The sequence below is a fragment of the Mastomys coucha genome, unplaced genomic scaffold (genome assembly GCF_008632895.1).
Source record: "Mastomys coucha isolate ucsf_1 unplaced genomic scaffold, UCSF_Mcou_1 pScaffold4, whole genome shotgun sequence".
In the NCBI taxonomy this organism is placed as follows: domain Eukaryota; kingdom Metazoa; phylum Chordata; class Mammalia; order Rodentia; family Muridae; genus Mastomys; species Mastomys coucha.
The window spans coordinates 19,967,009-19,979,660 of NW_022196910.1; the positions used below are offsets into that span (position 1 = coordinate 19,967,009).

The 12,652-nt window shown below is 41.6% G+C and overlaps 1 long non-coding RNA gene across 1 annotated transcript; it reads left to right on the forward strand.

Annotated features, from left to right (window-relative positions):
* Window positions 1–4,723: 4,723 nt before the first annotated feature.
* Window positions 4,724–12,149, forward strand: LOC116075682. Its single transcript, XR_004112684.1, has 3 exons — window positions 4,724–4,877; window positions 5,978–6,043; window positions 11,672–12,149. It is a non-coding gene; the product is annotated as an uncharacterized LOC116075682 (long non-coding RNA).
* Window positions 12,150–12,652: the final 503 nt, after the last annotated feature.

Consider the following 12,652-nt stretch of genomic DNA (forward strand, 5'->3'; position numbering starts at 1 on the left):
GATGAGAAGGTGGGAACCAAGTACACGAGCAGCACCCAGAATCCACAAGGTTTGTTCATTTTTATGTAGGACGACACACCTTTTTCTCACAATGGCCCCAAACACTCAAAGCCTTAAGTTTCTTAACCCTGCCAAATAGTTCTTCATTAACACCCACAAATGCTACTTATCTGAATTATCAGTGTACATTTAGAGCTATCAAGTTTTTTTTTAAAATAAAAGTATAAAGAGACAAGAAAACAAACGGAGCATGGGATGCCACCACTTATCCCCTACAAGTCACCACAACAGCCTTCCATCCGAAGCCTGAGAGCTACCTGCTCTGCATCTGCTCTGCCAACCGAGAAACAGCGGACTGACAAAAAGAGAAAAATCCATTCTAAGTGGATCTGTGACAATATAGGGCAAGAAGGTCCTGGAATCCACCAAGAGTTTTAATCAATAAGACTGACAGCACGGAACACGCCGGAAGCCAGGCAAAGAGGAGCCTGAGAAAAGCATCCAGGAAATAGCCTGAGCTGTACTGTTCTGGCAACAGACTACACAGCCAAGGAAGCAGGGGCACAGACCAAGGAAGTGAGACGTGAGGGAGATGGAAGGGCTAATTAGTTCAGCAAGGGTCTTTGATTGTGGCTTTCAGAGTCTAACTTCCCAAACCTGGGGAGGATTCTGAAACTCATGATCTAATTTCAAAAGTTGGGTTTGAAAAACACGACACGCCTTTTCTTTCTGCTACCCAATTCTCAGCTGCAACCTGAGACTCCCTGAGTGCGCATGCTTCAGAAAAGGCAAAGGGACTTAATTAAATTTTGCATGCGGCTTCTAAGTGGATTGCTGGGGTAATACTGAGATTAATTAGTTTCGTGTTGTTAATTCAATTCAAAGGTTGCTGATAAACTAAGACCATCAAACTCCATTAAGAGAAACAAAAATTTCTTAATTATGACAGCATCTTTGGGGGTGTAGAGTTCAGTGAGCGTGTTCAAGCTCCATTCTTGATTTCTCCCATTTGATGTTGGGGGGCCCTGCAGTAGTCAAACCTCAATGAATGATAAAATTGATTTTAAAAAGCTCTACCTTTTCTTATTTGACATTGTTGGGAGACGGGTCCTTTTGAGCCGTGGTGCATGTGGACATTGAAGGACAACTTTTAGAACTGGTTCTCCCTTTCCACCATGTAGGTCTTGGGGTTACATTCACATCAGCCATGAGGCAATTGCTTTAACCTATTAAGCTACTGCACATACCCAGAAGCCCCATATTCAGCGTCTTTTAAAAAAACAACTCATTCTCAACCCTTCTCTCTGCCTTCTTAAACATGACATGCTATCCTGGAGAGAAGTACCCCAGGCTGCAATATTCCTCTGAAACCCACTGTCCAGTTACCTCAAGGCACTCCTTTGTGTCTGGAACCTTCATCCAGAATTGCCTTTGCACATACTCATAGATGTGCACACATATATGTATCTACTTTCCCACTTTTCCCTCACCCTTGGCTTGCAGCACACACTTCACCTTATCTAAAACATCTCCCATGAGTCCTAGGAATGCCACTCACCTGGATTATCTCAGCACTGCATACGGCATTAATGCAGCTCTTGAATTCCATACTTTTTCAGCAACCCCCACAAAAAAATTAAGTTCCTGAGTGTCGTATTTCTTATTCAGTGAGACACTCGGTAAATTGTGCTTTATCCACAAGAGGAATTTTATCCATATTTTCTTGTTATTTATATATCTATTCATATAGTTTTAATGCTGGGATTTGAGTTTGGGGCTTTGTGCATGCTCCACTCTGTCTTTGTGTATGATGCACTCTCTGAGTTACACCATGCTTGTCCATGCTACGAGTTACATCTCCAACCCTTCATTCACATCTTTTGAAGAAGTAAAGAAATGTAGCTGGCTAACAGCCCAGTCTGCCTGGAATAGGTGTGTCTGTGTATTGTTCTGTCCTAGGCTGTTGTGCTGAAGATCCCCAGTGCTTCATCCTAACCAGCAGCCTGTCCTCCCTATGGACCCTGTGCTCCTCCCTGTGGACCCTGTGCTCCTCCCTATGGACCCTGTGCTCCTCTTTTGGTAGATCTTTACTTGTTCTCCAATGTTCATTTTTTTCCTCTTGTGAAATGAATGTCTGTGTTTTAATTGAAAATATAGCTGTCTCCTGAGGGGCTCTGCCAGGTGTCTAACAAATACAGAAGTGGGTGCTCACAGCCATCATTGGACTGAGCACAGGGTCCCCAGTGGAGGAGTTAGGAAAAAAAAAAAAAAAAAAAAAAAAAACAAGCAGCTGAAGGGTTTGCAACCCCATAAGAGGAACAACAATATGAACTAACCAGTACCCCCAGAGCTTCCAGGGACTAAACCACCAACCAAAGAGTACACATGGTGGGACTCATGGCTCTAGCTGCATATGTAGCAGAGGACAGCCTAGTCAGTCATTGATGGGAGAGGCCCTTGGTCCTGTGAAGCTTGATGCCCCAGTGTAGGGGAATGCCAGGACAGGGAAGTAGGAGTGGGTGGGTTGGTGAGCAGGGGGAAGGGGAATGGGATAAGGGGGCTTTCGGAGGGAAAATGAGGAAAGGGAATAACATTTGAAATGTAAATAAAGAAAATAAGAAAATATCTAATAATAAAAAAGAAAGAAAGAAAATACTCATAACAGAGTGGGTTAGGGAAGCATTTTCCGTATTTGAGATTACTGGCTATGAAATGAGCTACAGGCATTAAAGTTAGATATAAACACTATGTGGAACCTCTTAGAATCCTTGAAATGAATCCGGTACACTCTTTTTAGTCCTTCCTCCTCTTTCCCACTGAAGGTATGGAAGCAGTGGCTGGCTCTCTAATAACCATCTCAGCCACAGTGCCATAAGCCAGGGTAAAAGAAACCTGCGCCTCTGACAATTTTCAAATAACACTAGAGGAGCCACAGCCATCGCAGCTAACTGCAACCTACCAGCATACGAGAGAAAAGAAAGAGACTTTAGAAAATTCCTGGCTACTCCAGGTGTGATTTTCTATATGATAGGTCAGTCTTGTTTATTTATTTAACAATGAGTTCGGCCAGAGGTTCACATCTCTGAGCAGTTCCTGACCCTCACCTATAGAGTAGCAAGCACATCACGTGCTCCCATGCGTTCCTCCGGGGCATGGGAACATCACCAATCTCTTGCCAGGTGTAATTGTGTTCTATAGGACCTCTGGCCTTTTATTTTCCTTAAAAAAAAATTACAGTTATTTTAAAAATACATCCTCAACTCCAAGCTCCATCAGAGAAGGAAGCCTATTTTCTTGCATGTCTTACCTGTTTGCCCACACCCCACTCCCCCTTCGGTACATTTTTCAAGTAAGACACTGCTGGGTGTCTGTTGTGTATTCTATTGTCAACATTATAAAGTCTACTCTCAATAATAAGCAAAGAAGGGGACCAAATTTTGTTTTTTTCATTTGTTAAACCTCATAACATAACAAATTTTAATAGGATGGAGAGGAGCCTGGAAGAGTTGAGAAAGGAAAAGAATATGATCAAAATATATTTGATCGTGAGGACATAAATAAATAGAATCAAAATGTAATCAAGATATAATACAGAAAGTTAATAAAAAATAAATTTACACATAGAAAGACCAGTTCTCCACTCCGAGGGATCATCCTCCTATGGAAGACCTGGACCATCTCTCCCATCCTTTGCTCTGTCCCTTTATCCCACCACATCCTTTCTCACAGTTTCTTCCCATTACCCAGAAACTCATTTATGTGTGCTTTTGGTTGATGTTTGCTTTCATCTTCTACAATACAAGCTCCATGGGATTTGGGGCTTGGCAAGTGCTTGTGGGACAAATTCATTGTTCTTTATGCATGGATGTGTGGTCGAGACAAGAATGGCCATCCACCAAAAAGAACCAAGACGTTTGCATACTCCAGATGAGCACCTGAAGAATCACACTGGAAGTTGTCCTCCAGCCCTGACACATGTGTACACCTACACACACATGAAGACACACTCACAATAACTAAATTTAAAAGTAAACAGAAACTGTGCAAAATAAATAAATACATTTTTTATTGTTTCCAAATGCTTATGTCATCTTTTTTAAAAAGTTAAATTCCCTTCTATTCTTCTGCACTGTATAAATACTAAAAAGTCAGTCTTGTTGTCTGGGTTTTGTCATGGGTGGTCTACAACTGAGTATTTCCAGCTTAAGTTTTAGCAACAGAGCCCTCTTTCAAAGTCAAATGTTACACAAAGCTACAAGAGGGGTGACTTCCTGTAACTTACACAAAAGCAACTGCTGTGGCCTTTGTGGGACCCTCAGACCCAGACAGACGAGATCTATGTTGCTCTCTCGAAAGCAGGGCAAACTTGTGCCTCTGTACTTCCACATTGTCATTGCCTTTTGGTCCCTAAGGCAACCTTGGGGAGACGGGGCTTCCTGAAAACCACATTCTTGAATGCCCCCAGGGAGACTTCCAGCTCTAAGCAGTATGAATCAGATGGAATTTTCTGTCTAAAATGACTGAGGCCCAAAGAGGTGTGAAGTCTCTGGAAGCTGATGTGTACTGATCTCACAGAAATGCAAGACAGCAGTGAGGAGGACGAGTAGCATTTGTAGGCGGTTAGATTACAATAGAACCAGGGGCTATGAACAGCCTGGATTTTGAGACTGACTCAAGCTGAGACAACCTAATTGCTTTCTCCCTTTCTTTCTTTTTCAAAAGGGAATGAGGACTGCATGATTAATAAAAGAGAGAGAAAAGAAAGATGTAACACAACCTAATTTCAATGAAGTACTTAATACATACCTAATAAAGTCTTACAAAGCGAGTTTACTTTGGATTGGCTTTAGATTCCAGCACTTGATAAAAACTGTAAGGTAAGGCTGGTGACACAGAAGCCAAGAACAGGTAGAACATGTCATATTATAAAGGTGTCTGCTAGCCCTGCCCCAGGACGACACTCCACTGTTAGTTAACAGCTTTTGTTAATGATCTACATGGTGAGATAGAAGAGTTTCCTAATGAATGTTTTTAATATACAACAAGGGAGATGCCATGGATTCCAGTCTCTACGAGGACGTAGCACACAGAAACACCTGAAAGCAAATATCTTACAACCCATGTTCGGGAGAAAATGGTGTGCAAGATTTAGAGAAAAGGCATTTCTTAAGACCTAGCAAAAGCAGTTTTGAAAACTGAAGTGAAAGCAGGTGCTCAGTCTCACTGTGAGATTTAATGCCGGCCTACATCTCCAGGATGATTGCTTCCTAACAAGGCAAATGCACAAATAAATAACCACAGGACGTTAGACAGTAGCAGAAACCACGGCTTTCTCTATGGCTTCTTTGTTCTTGACATGGTCATTAATAGGAGAATGCCAGCACAGAACCAAGACAGAAAGGAATTCACTTATTTTTTAAAAGATGGAGAGAGAAGACGTTAGCAGAGAGAAGCAGTGAATTTAACTATTTTGTGCTATTTGTGTCTACCTATTTATGTATGTACTTATTTATTGCATGTTATGTTCTTGTGTGTGCAGATAGACATGAGTTCATGGGCATGTGGAAGCCAGAGTATAATCTCAGATATGGCCCCCACTCCCTTTTGTGTAAGACTGGGAATTTACCAAATAGGTCAGGCCAGCTAGCTGGTCAGCAAACCCTAGGAGTCTTCCTGTCTCATGCCCCTCTAGTTTTGGGTTTACAAATACATAAGACACTATCTGTGTTTTAAAACATGTTTATATGATTTGGGGGGCGGTGTGAATGTAGGTCCTCATGCTTACAAAGCAGTCCCTTTACCACCTGAGCTCTGTCCTCAGTCATTAATTTATGTATCATGTATTCATTCCTTCAATTTAGATGCTATACAAGAAGAAAGCAGAGTTTTAATCCCAACAAACGTATGTTCAGGTGGTGGAGGCAACTCAAACCATGACAACAAGAAAACAAGTGATGGATTGTCTTTCTAACTCCAGTGGAAAGAGAAGAAGCCATTACGGAGGAAGCAGCATCCCATTGTGATCTGCAGACTCAAGAGGCAGGTACCAGGCTGCCCTTCACGCAAGTCAGTGAGGGGGGTAGGTAGCAAGTGTAGCAAAAGATCAAGTCAATGGTAAAAGGTACCAAAGCATAGCTAACCTTAGAAGCTATTCAGATTCACACCGGGAAGCCACTGGAGAATTCTGAGTTGGAGGAGGACATTATCAGAAGCTTCTTAACAGCGTCTCTCTTCTTGATCCTCCTACAGTCCAGTTTCAGCTGAGCAGCCAGCCTGCTCTAGTTAAAATGTAACTCAGATCATGACATTTGTCCAGAACCACCAAAGGCCTCACATCTCAGAGAAGCAGAAGTTGAGGCCCTTGATGTTCAGTCTTTCTGACAGGAGCTGGCTCCCAGCAGCTCACTTACACCTCAGACACTCTGCTGTGACTCACTTGTCGATTCCACTATGCTCCAACCAGTGGGAAATAGCAAGAAGCGATTCACTTCTGGGCCTTTCTGCCTAATCTTCCCCTTAAAAATACTTGTGTTTTGAAATATGAATATTTCACAATTTACATTTCTTAAGACTCCACCAAAATCATGCACCTGAGATTTGATCATCCCAAACTAAACTATCAAAAAAAAAATCCTATCTTTCTTTGCCATATGCTCATCCCACCTCTTAGCTTTGCTTACAGAACCTTGTAATTACCTTGTAATAAAACTAACAGTTACCCTAGGTAATGCATCTCTTGTCTTCTCTTGCTGCAAGATGAAACCCACGAGGGCAGGATGTTTTTCTTTACTCCATGACAAATGTCTTGAGTGCTCTTTTTTGTCTGTTTTGTTGACTGCTATAGTCCTCATACTTCAAACAATTTCTGAGCATAGTAGATCTTTAGTACATTATTGAATGCATTTCATTAAATGGTGAATATTTATTGTATGAATGACAGGATTCATGAGCTCGGGAAGAAAAGCATGCATGAGACTTGCTGTGGCAGGGACCAGTCACTCCACAATGGCAACCACCTTCTGACTGGTCTTACTGCAGCCAATCTCCTTCATTCTATTTTCCATACAATGGCAGTCGAGGTTGGAAGAGAAAAGAGAACATTGGTGTTTGAGCAGTGACCACCACTTCGACAATTGTCTTTTGACTTCTCTTCTGATCACCTGGATCCTAATCCAGGTGCCCAAATGAGTACATGGTAGATGTTCAATTATCTTTATATGTATGACTCCCCCACCCCCAGAACATCTGGGACTCTCTGATAACATCTCAAAGCAGAACTCCTTTCTGCTTCTAGTCATCACATAGGTCAGCTAACAAAGCATGGAAATTGCAGTGAGATTTAATGTGTACAAAAGTATTGTGATTGTCTAAAGAATTCTAAAAGTGGGCACTAAGACGTCAAGGTTTAATGTTGTCTTCTAGCCAAAGAGGAGATAATACCCTTCATTATACCTTTGGATGATAAAGACCCCCAGCAAACACATAGCCTTCCTTCTCATTGCTCTACAATAACTCATTTCTTATAAAAAAAAAAAAAAAAACACTTTTTTTTCACTCTATATTTCCCATGATAGTCTTTTGGTAAAGAATCATAGACCCTGACCCAAGACCTCAAGTGCCCAGACTTTGCATAAACATGATTTTCTTCCCACTGGCTCATCTCTTGGGCATTTCCATTGAGCATGGAGCAGATAGGCTTACATATGTACAAGTCTCATGGTTACTTGGAGCTGGAGCATGCAATCAACAGAATTCAAATTATTGAAGGGATGAAGAAGCAAGAATGGGTTCAGAATGAATGATACATTAACTTTTTTGGCTATGACAATTAAAAGTACAGTAATTTTGTTTCCTACATAGGGAATGTAATAACGAAGTATAGAGAAGGAGGTGATGGATTCAGAGTCTGACTTGCTGAGTTCAAACAATCTGATGGAAATTTCCCTGGATCTAATTGTTGCCATGAGATGCTCACATCTTGGAATGAGAATACAAAGTGCAAAGCTTTGTTTTTCTCTGGGGTCTTCTCCGTGCAGATGAAATTCCAAGCAAAGCCATTCTGGCTTTTGTAGCCACCCAGAGCACCCATAAAGAAAAACTGTTTTCCTCTGCTCACAAAACTTCTCAAATGCATGGCACACTCTCACACCAAGCAATCCTCTGGTTCTCTAAGGACAGCTCTACAGTTTAACTCAATCCTGACATTAATTACCTGAAATCGGTGCACACAGCACAGGTTAGGCACTCAGTCCCACAAGACGGCCCTCTCCTTCAGACACCAAAAGCACATCCCAGGTTGTCACCTGGACTTCAAACCACCTGCCTATGAATAAAAGATGATCATAACCCTTCTTGAAGCTTAATAACTACCTATAATGAGTCATGAAACTCAAGGAAACATTATTTACGTGTGTTGGTTTATTCAGGAGGCTATTGCAAAGGCTGAAGACAGCCAGCCAAATGGAAGAGGTACACAGGGCACTGTGTAAAGAAGGGACACAGCTTCTGTGCTGTCTCCATCCATGCTTCCTCCTAGCACCTCAACATGCTCACCAAACCGAATATACTCCAAGTCCTATTATTTAAGATTCTTATGAAAGTTTGCTCACCAAACTGGATGCACTCCAAGTCCCATTATTTAGGATTCTTATGAAAGTTTGTGTATCTGAGTAACTAAATCATTGGCTACTGGGGACTGAACTCAATCTCCAGCTTTGCTTCCTTTCCTGGAGGTCTGGACTTGGAGCTGAACATTCCCATTGGAGCTGGTAAGCACACGTTGGCTACCCTGACTACCCTCCACCCTCCAGGGGTCACAACTTTACCATCTAAGGGACAACTGAAAAGTGAATAGCTTACTATAAAGCACTAAACAGGCTTTGTTTGATCCCTTCACCCATGAAATTACATTTGTTTAGGAGTTCTATAATGGGAAGTATGGTCAAAGGCAAAATATATATTCCTTATGTCACAACCAAATGGAAAGCTGAGCTGGTAAAGGTGTGTGGAAGCAGAAAAGACCAAGCTTTCACAAACCAAGTGTGGAGAGATGTGGCCCAGACTCATCCATATATCTGAAAAGTTTTCAGATGCCGTGGGGCAAAGATTCTGTTGCATCCAGGCACTCAGGTAGTCAGAGAAGAAAGCAAGAAGACTGATGCCTCCTTTCTGACCTGGGATTGCAAGAGTTGCCATGGGACTCTAAAATAGCACTTTATCACTATTTTAAGTATCAGTGTTTATCACTTATTTTAATATGCTGTAAGACGATCCATATTATTGAGAAGTAGATGTATCTTTGGGTCTAGAGAGTTGACTCCACTGTTGAGGGGATGTTCTTGCAGAAGACCTGAGTTGCCAGCAGTCACATTGGTTAGCTAACAATTACCTGTAAAATGAGCTCCAGTGAATCTAGTGCCTTCTTCTGGCCTCTTAGGGTACATGTACTCACATGCAGGTACACACAGAAAAGTACACACACACATACACACACACACACACACACACACAGAGAGAGAGAGAGAGAGAGAGAGAGAGAGAGAGAGAGAGAGAGAGAGAGAGAGACTTTTTAAAAACCTGAAAATAAATCTTTAGAGATATAAGTGTTGCAGCTCTGAGGGGGAAGGGTTCCCCAGTACAAGTGTGGCAGCTCTGAAGGGAAAGGCATCCTGGTAGTCAGGAGTCAAGAAATACCACAAAGTCACACAGCACCAAAAAAATCTCACATAAGAGGTTTATTGGGAAATACATAAGAGGGTGGCTGTATCTGCTCAGAAAAAGCAGAAAAAAACTGAGCAGGAGGCAGGCTTCTGTAGGGTTCCTGGGGGACCAAGTTTACCATGGTGGAGGTTTCCAGGGTGGGGATGGGTCAACGTTCAAAATCTAGAAGTGAGCTGGGATGTTTTAACCTTCCAAGGGATATGTCTAAAAAATTCTACACTATGAGAAAGCTAATAAGTATTGATATAATCATAAGAGCTGATGGGAATAGGAATATGTCACCCCTAAATATGCCTCTTGGGCACAAGGATCATCTTGAGTTGATTAGTCTGAGAAACTGCAGAAAAATCACTAAAAATAGAGTAGGGTTATCATATTGTAAGATAAAATTATAACTATAAAGAAAATCTTCATTGGTAAAGGTGTCTCCCTCCAGGCAAAAGAAAAAGAAAAGGGCATTCTATTACTGTAAACTCCTTTCAGTGGAGAATATATGCCTTAAGTTTGCATAGGGACCTCACCTCAGCTTGAGGTGTTCTTCCTGGCTACCTCTCCCATAAATGAGACTTTCCTTTAAATACTTCTGTCTTTGTTGTGTCTAAATATAAACTCTTTCTTCTCTCTCATATATTACATCCTGACTGCAGTTCCCTCTCCCAGTCTCTCCTCTTCTCTATCCCCTCTTCCAAAGATACATACATACCCTCTACCTCCCCTCAGGAAAAAGTAGACCTCACACGGACACCAGCCAAAGATGGAATAACAAGCTACAATAAGACCAAGCACATCACATCATGCCTGGATGAGTCAACCCAGTCAGAGGAAAAGGGTCCCACAAGTAGACAAAAGAGTCAGAAACAACCCCTATTCCCACTGTTAGGAATCCCACAAGAACACCTAGCTACTCAGCCATAACATATATGCAGAGGACCTAGTTCAAACCCCACCGGGGTACCTAATCTCTTCAAAGTCCATGAATCCCAGTCAGTGGAATCTGTGGGCCATGTTCTCATGGTGTCCATGACCTGTCTGGTGCCTCTGATCCTTCCTCCCCTCCACCCTGCAGGACTCCCTAATGTGTGGTGGTGGGACTCTGCATCTACTCACAGCAGTTGCTCTATGAAGTGTCTCAGGTATCTTTCATGGCAGTTCTGCTAGGCTCTGGTCTCAGAATACTCTGCAGGCAGAGCAAGCTGTAGGTGGAAAGTTCTGTGGCCAGGTTGGTGTCCTAATGCCTCCTCTTTAGACCGTGCCTGGTTACAGAGGCTGGCCAGTCTTTAAGGGTCACTCTTGAGATTTAATATTGGGCTGTTACTTTGAGATTGCCAAGTATCTCCTGCCTGAGATTTCCCAGTATCTCCCGTCTGTATAGGAGGCACATATGTTAAGATTTCTTAACTAACGTATCTTCTGTAACAGAGACACACACAGACACACACTTTTCCACATCAGTTAAAAGTATGTTGAACAAGTGAATTCTAGGTAGCATACTTACTCTTTACCAAGGATGCCTAGCACACCTCTATAAGCATTCACATTACAGACTTTGCATTGAAGACCTTGATCATAAATGTTCATGAACAACTGTCACATTTGAATATGTACTTTTTTTCTAGTCTATCTACATGTTCATCCACATACCAACTAATGGTTTGAATAGCTGCTATGATGTTCTAGTCTTGGGGAAGTCAGACTCACCAAACTACTCAACACAGCTGTTGACTTAAAATAGTATCTGGAATAGGTTGTATAGCATAGTATGTTTGAATAAACTTCAAGCCTTCATCCTCCAGGTGGAGAAGTGATGAGAAAGAATCTTCTACTATGCTATATATGGTCTCTTGGTTCTGAAATTCAGATTTAACAAGATGTTTACTATAAAGTTGTGTGGTTTTATTTGTCTTGTTTTGTTATTGTTGTTTTAACATGCTACCACTTTGTTTACTCACAGCTTGATAGCAGGAAACCTAAGATGCCAGATCTTGTGAAGGGAAACTCATCACCTGACACTCTACATCCTCCCAATGCTCATTTCCCACCTCCCCCTCCATCTATCTTCTCCCTTGCTGCATGAGTAGCTTTCATTACAATAAACTTCCATTACCCTGTATCTACTTTGTAGAAACAGTACTCATTTCAAATTGTTCATTAGTAATACTCCTTCATTTTGCTCAATTGATAATATTTTCTACTCATGAATATTGTTTGGGGTGATTTGGGTTGGGTGGAATGCATCACAACTTTTTCCAATTAAAATTAATGGAAAATTGTTTTATTTAATGGCTTTTCGCTAAGTGACAGGGTTTTTCAGAGACAAATTAAAATCGTTCAGTGAGGGATAGTAATGTCTAACTTACCCTCCTGTTTTATTTCCCCTTTAATCTGGCTGGTTTTGAAAAGCAACTAGCTACCTCTAATTAAATAAAATATGCTCCTTGCTTATTTATTTTAATAAAAATTATCTCTTGATTTCTCCTTACATCACCTTTTTTTAAAAGTACTGTCAGCTCTGACTTCAAACCTCTTATTCCTCAGACCAAGGAGCCTCTCCTCTCTAAATAGACCTTCCTTTGCGGCAGGCATGGGAGGAATAGAGTGGCCACAGCAGGGCTAATTCATGCTCTCCTGATCATCAGCAGATTCAGTCTTCTCCAACAAGTCCCTCCCTGAGCTGAGCTAAGTGACAGGAGACCAGACTGTGGGGACTGCTTGCAAAGTGACTGCAAATTTTGAACTGAATGAAGGCAAGAGGAACCGGAGAGGAGAAAAGGAGGGAGGGAAGGAGAGAGGAGAAACATTTGAAGGAGACGTGGACATACATACACAAACATGCACACATGCAGATCATGTATATGGAAATTAATGCATGGTACTCACAAATATTCTTTTGGGGAAAAATCTTAATACCAAGGCTCATGAGAAAGGTATGAAA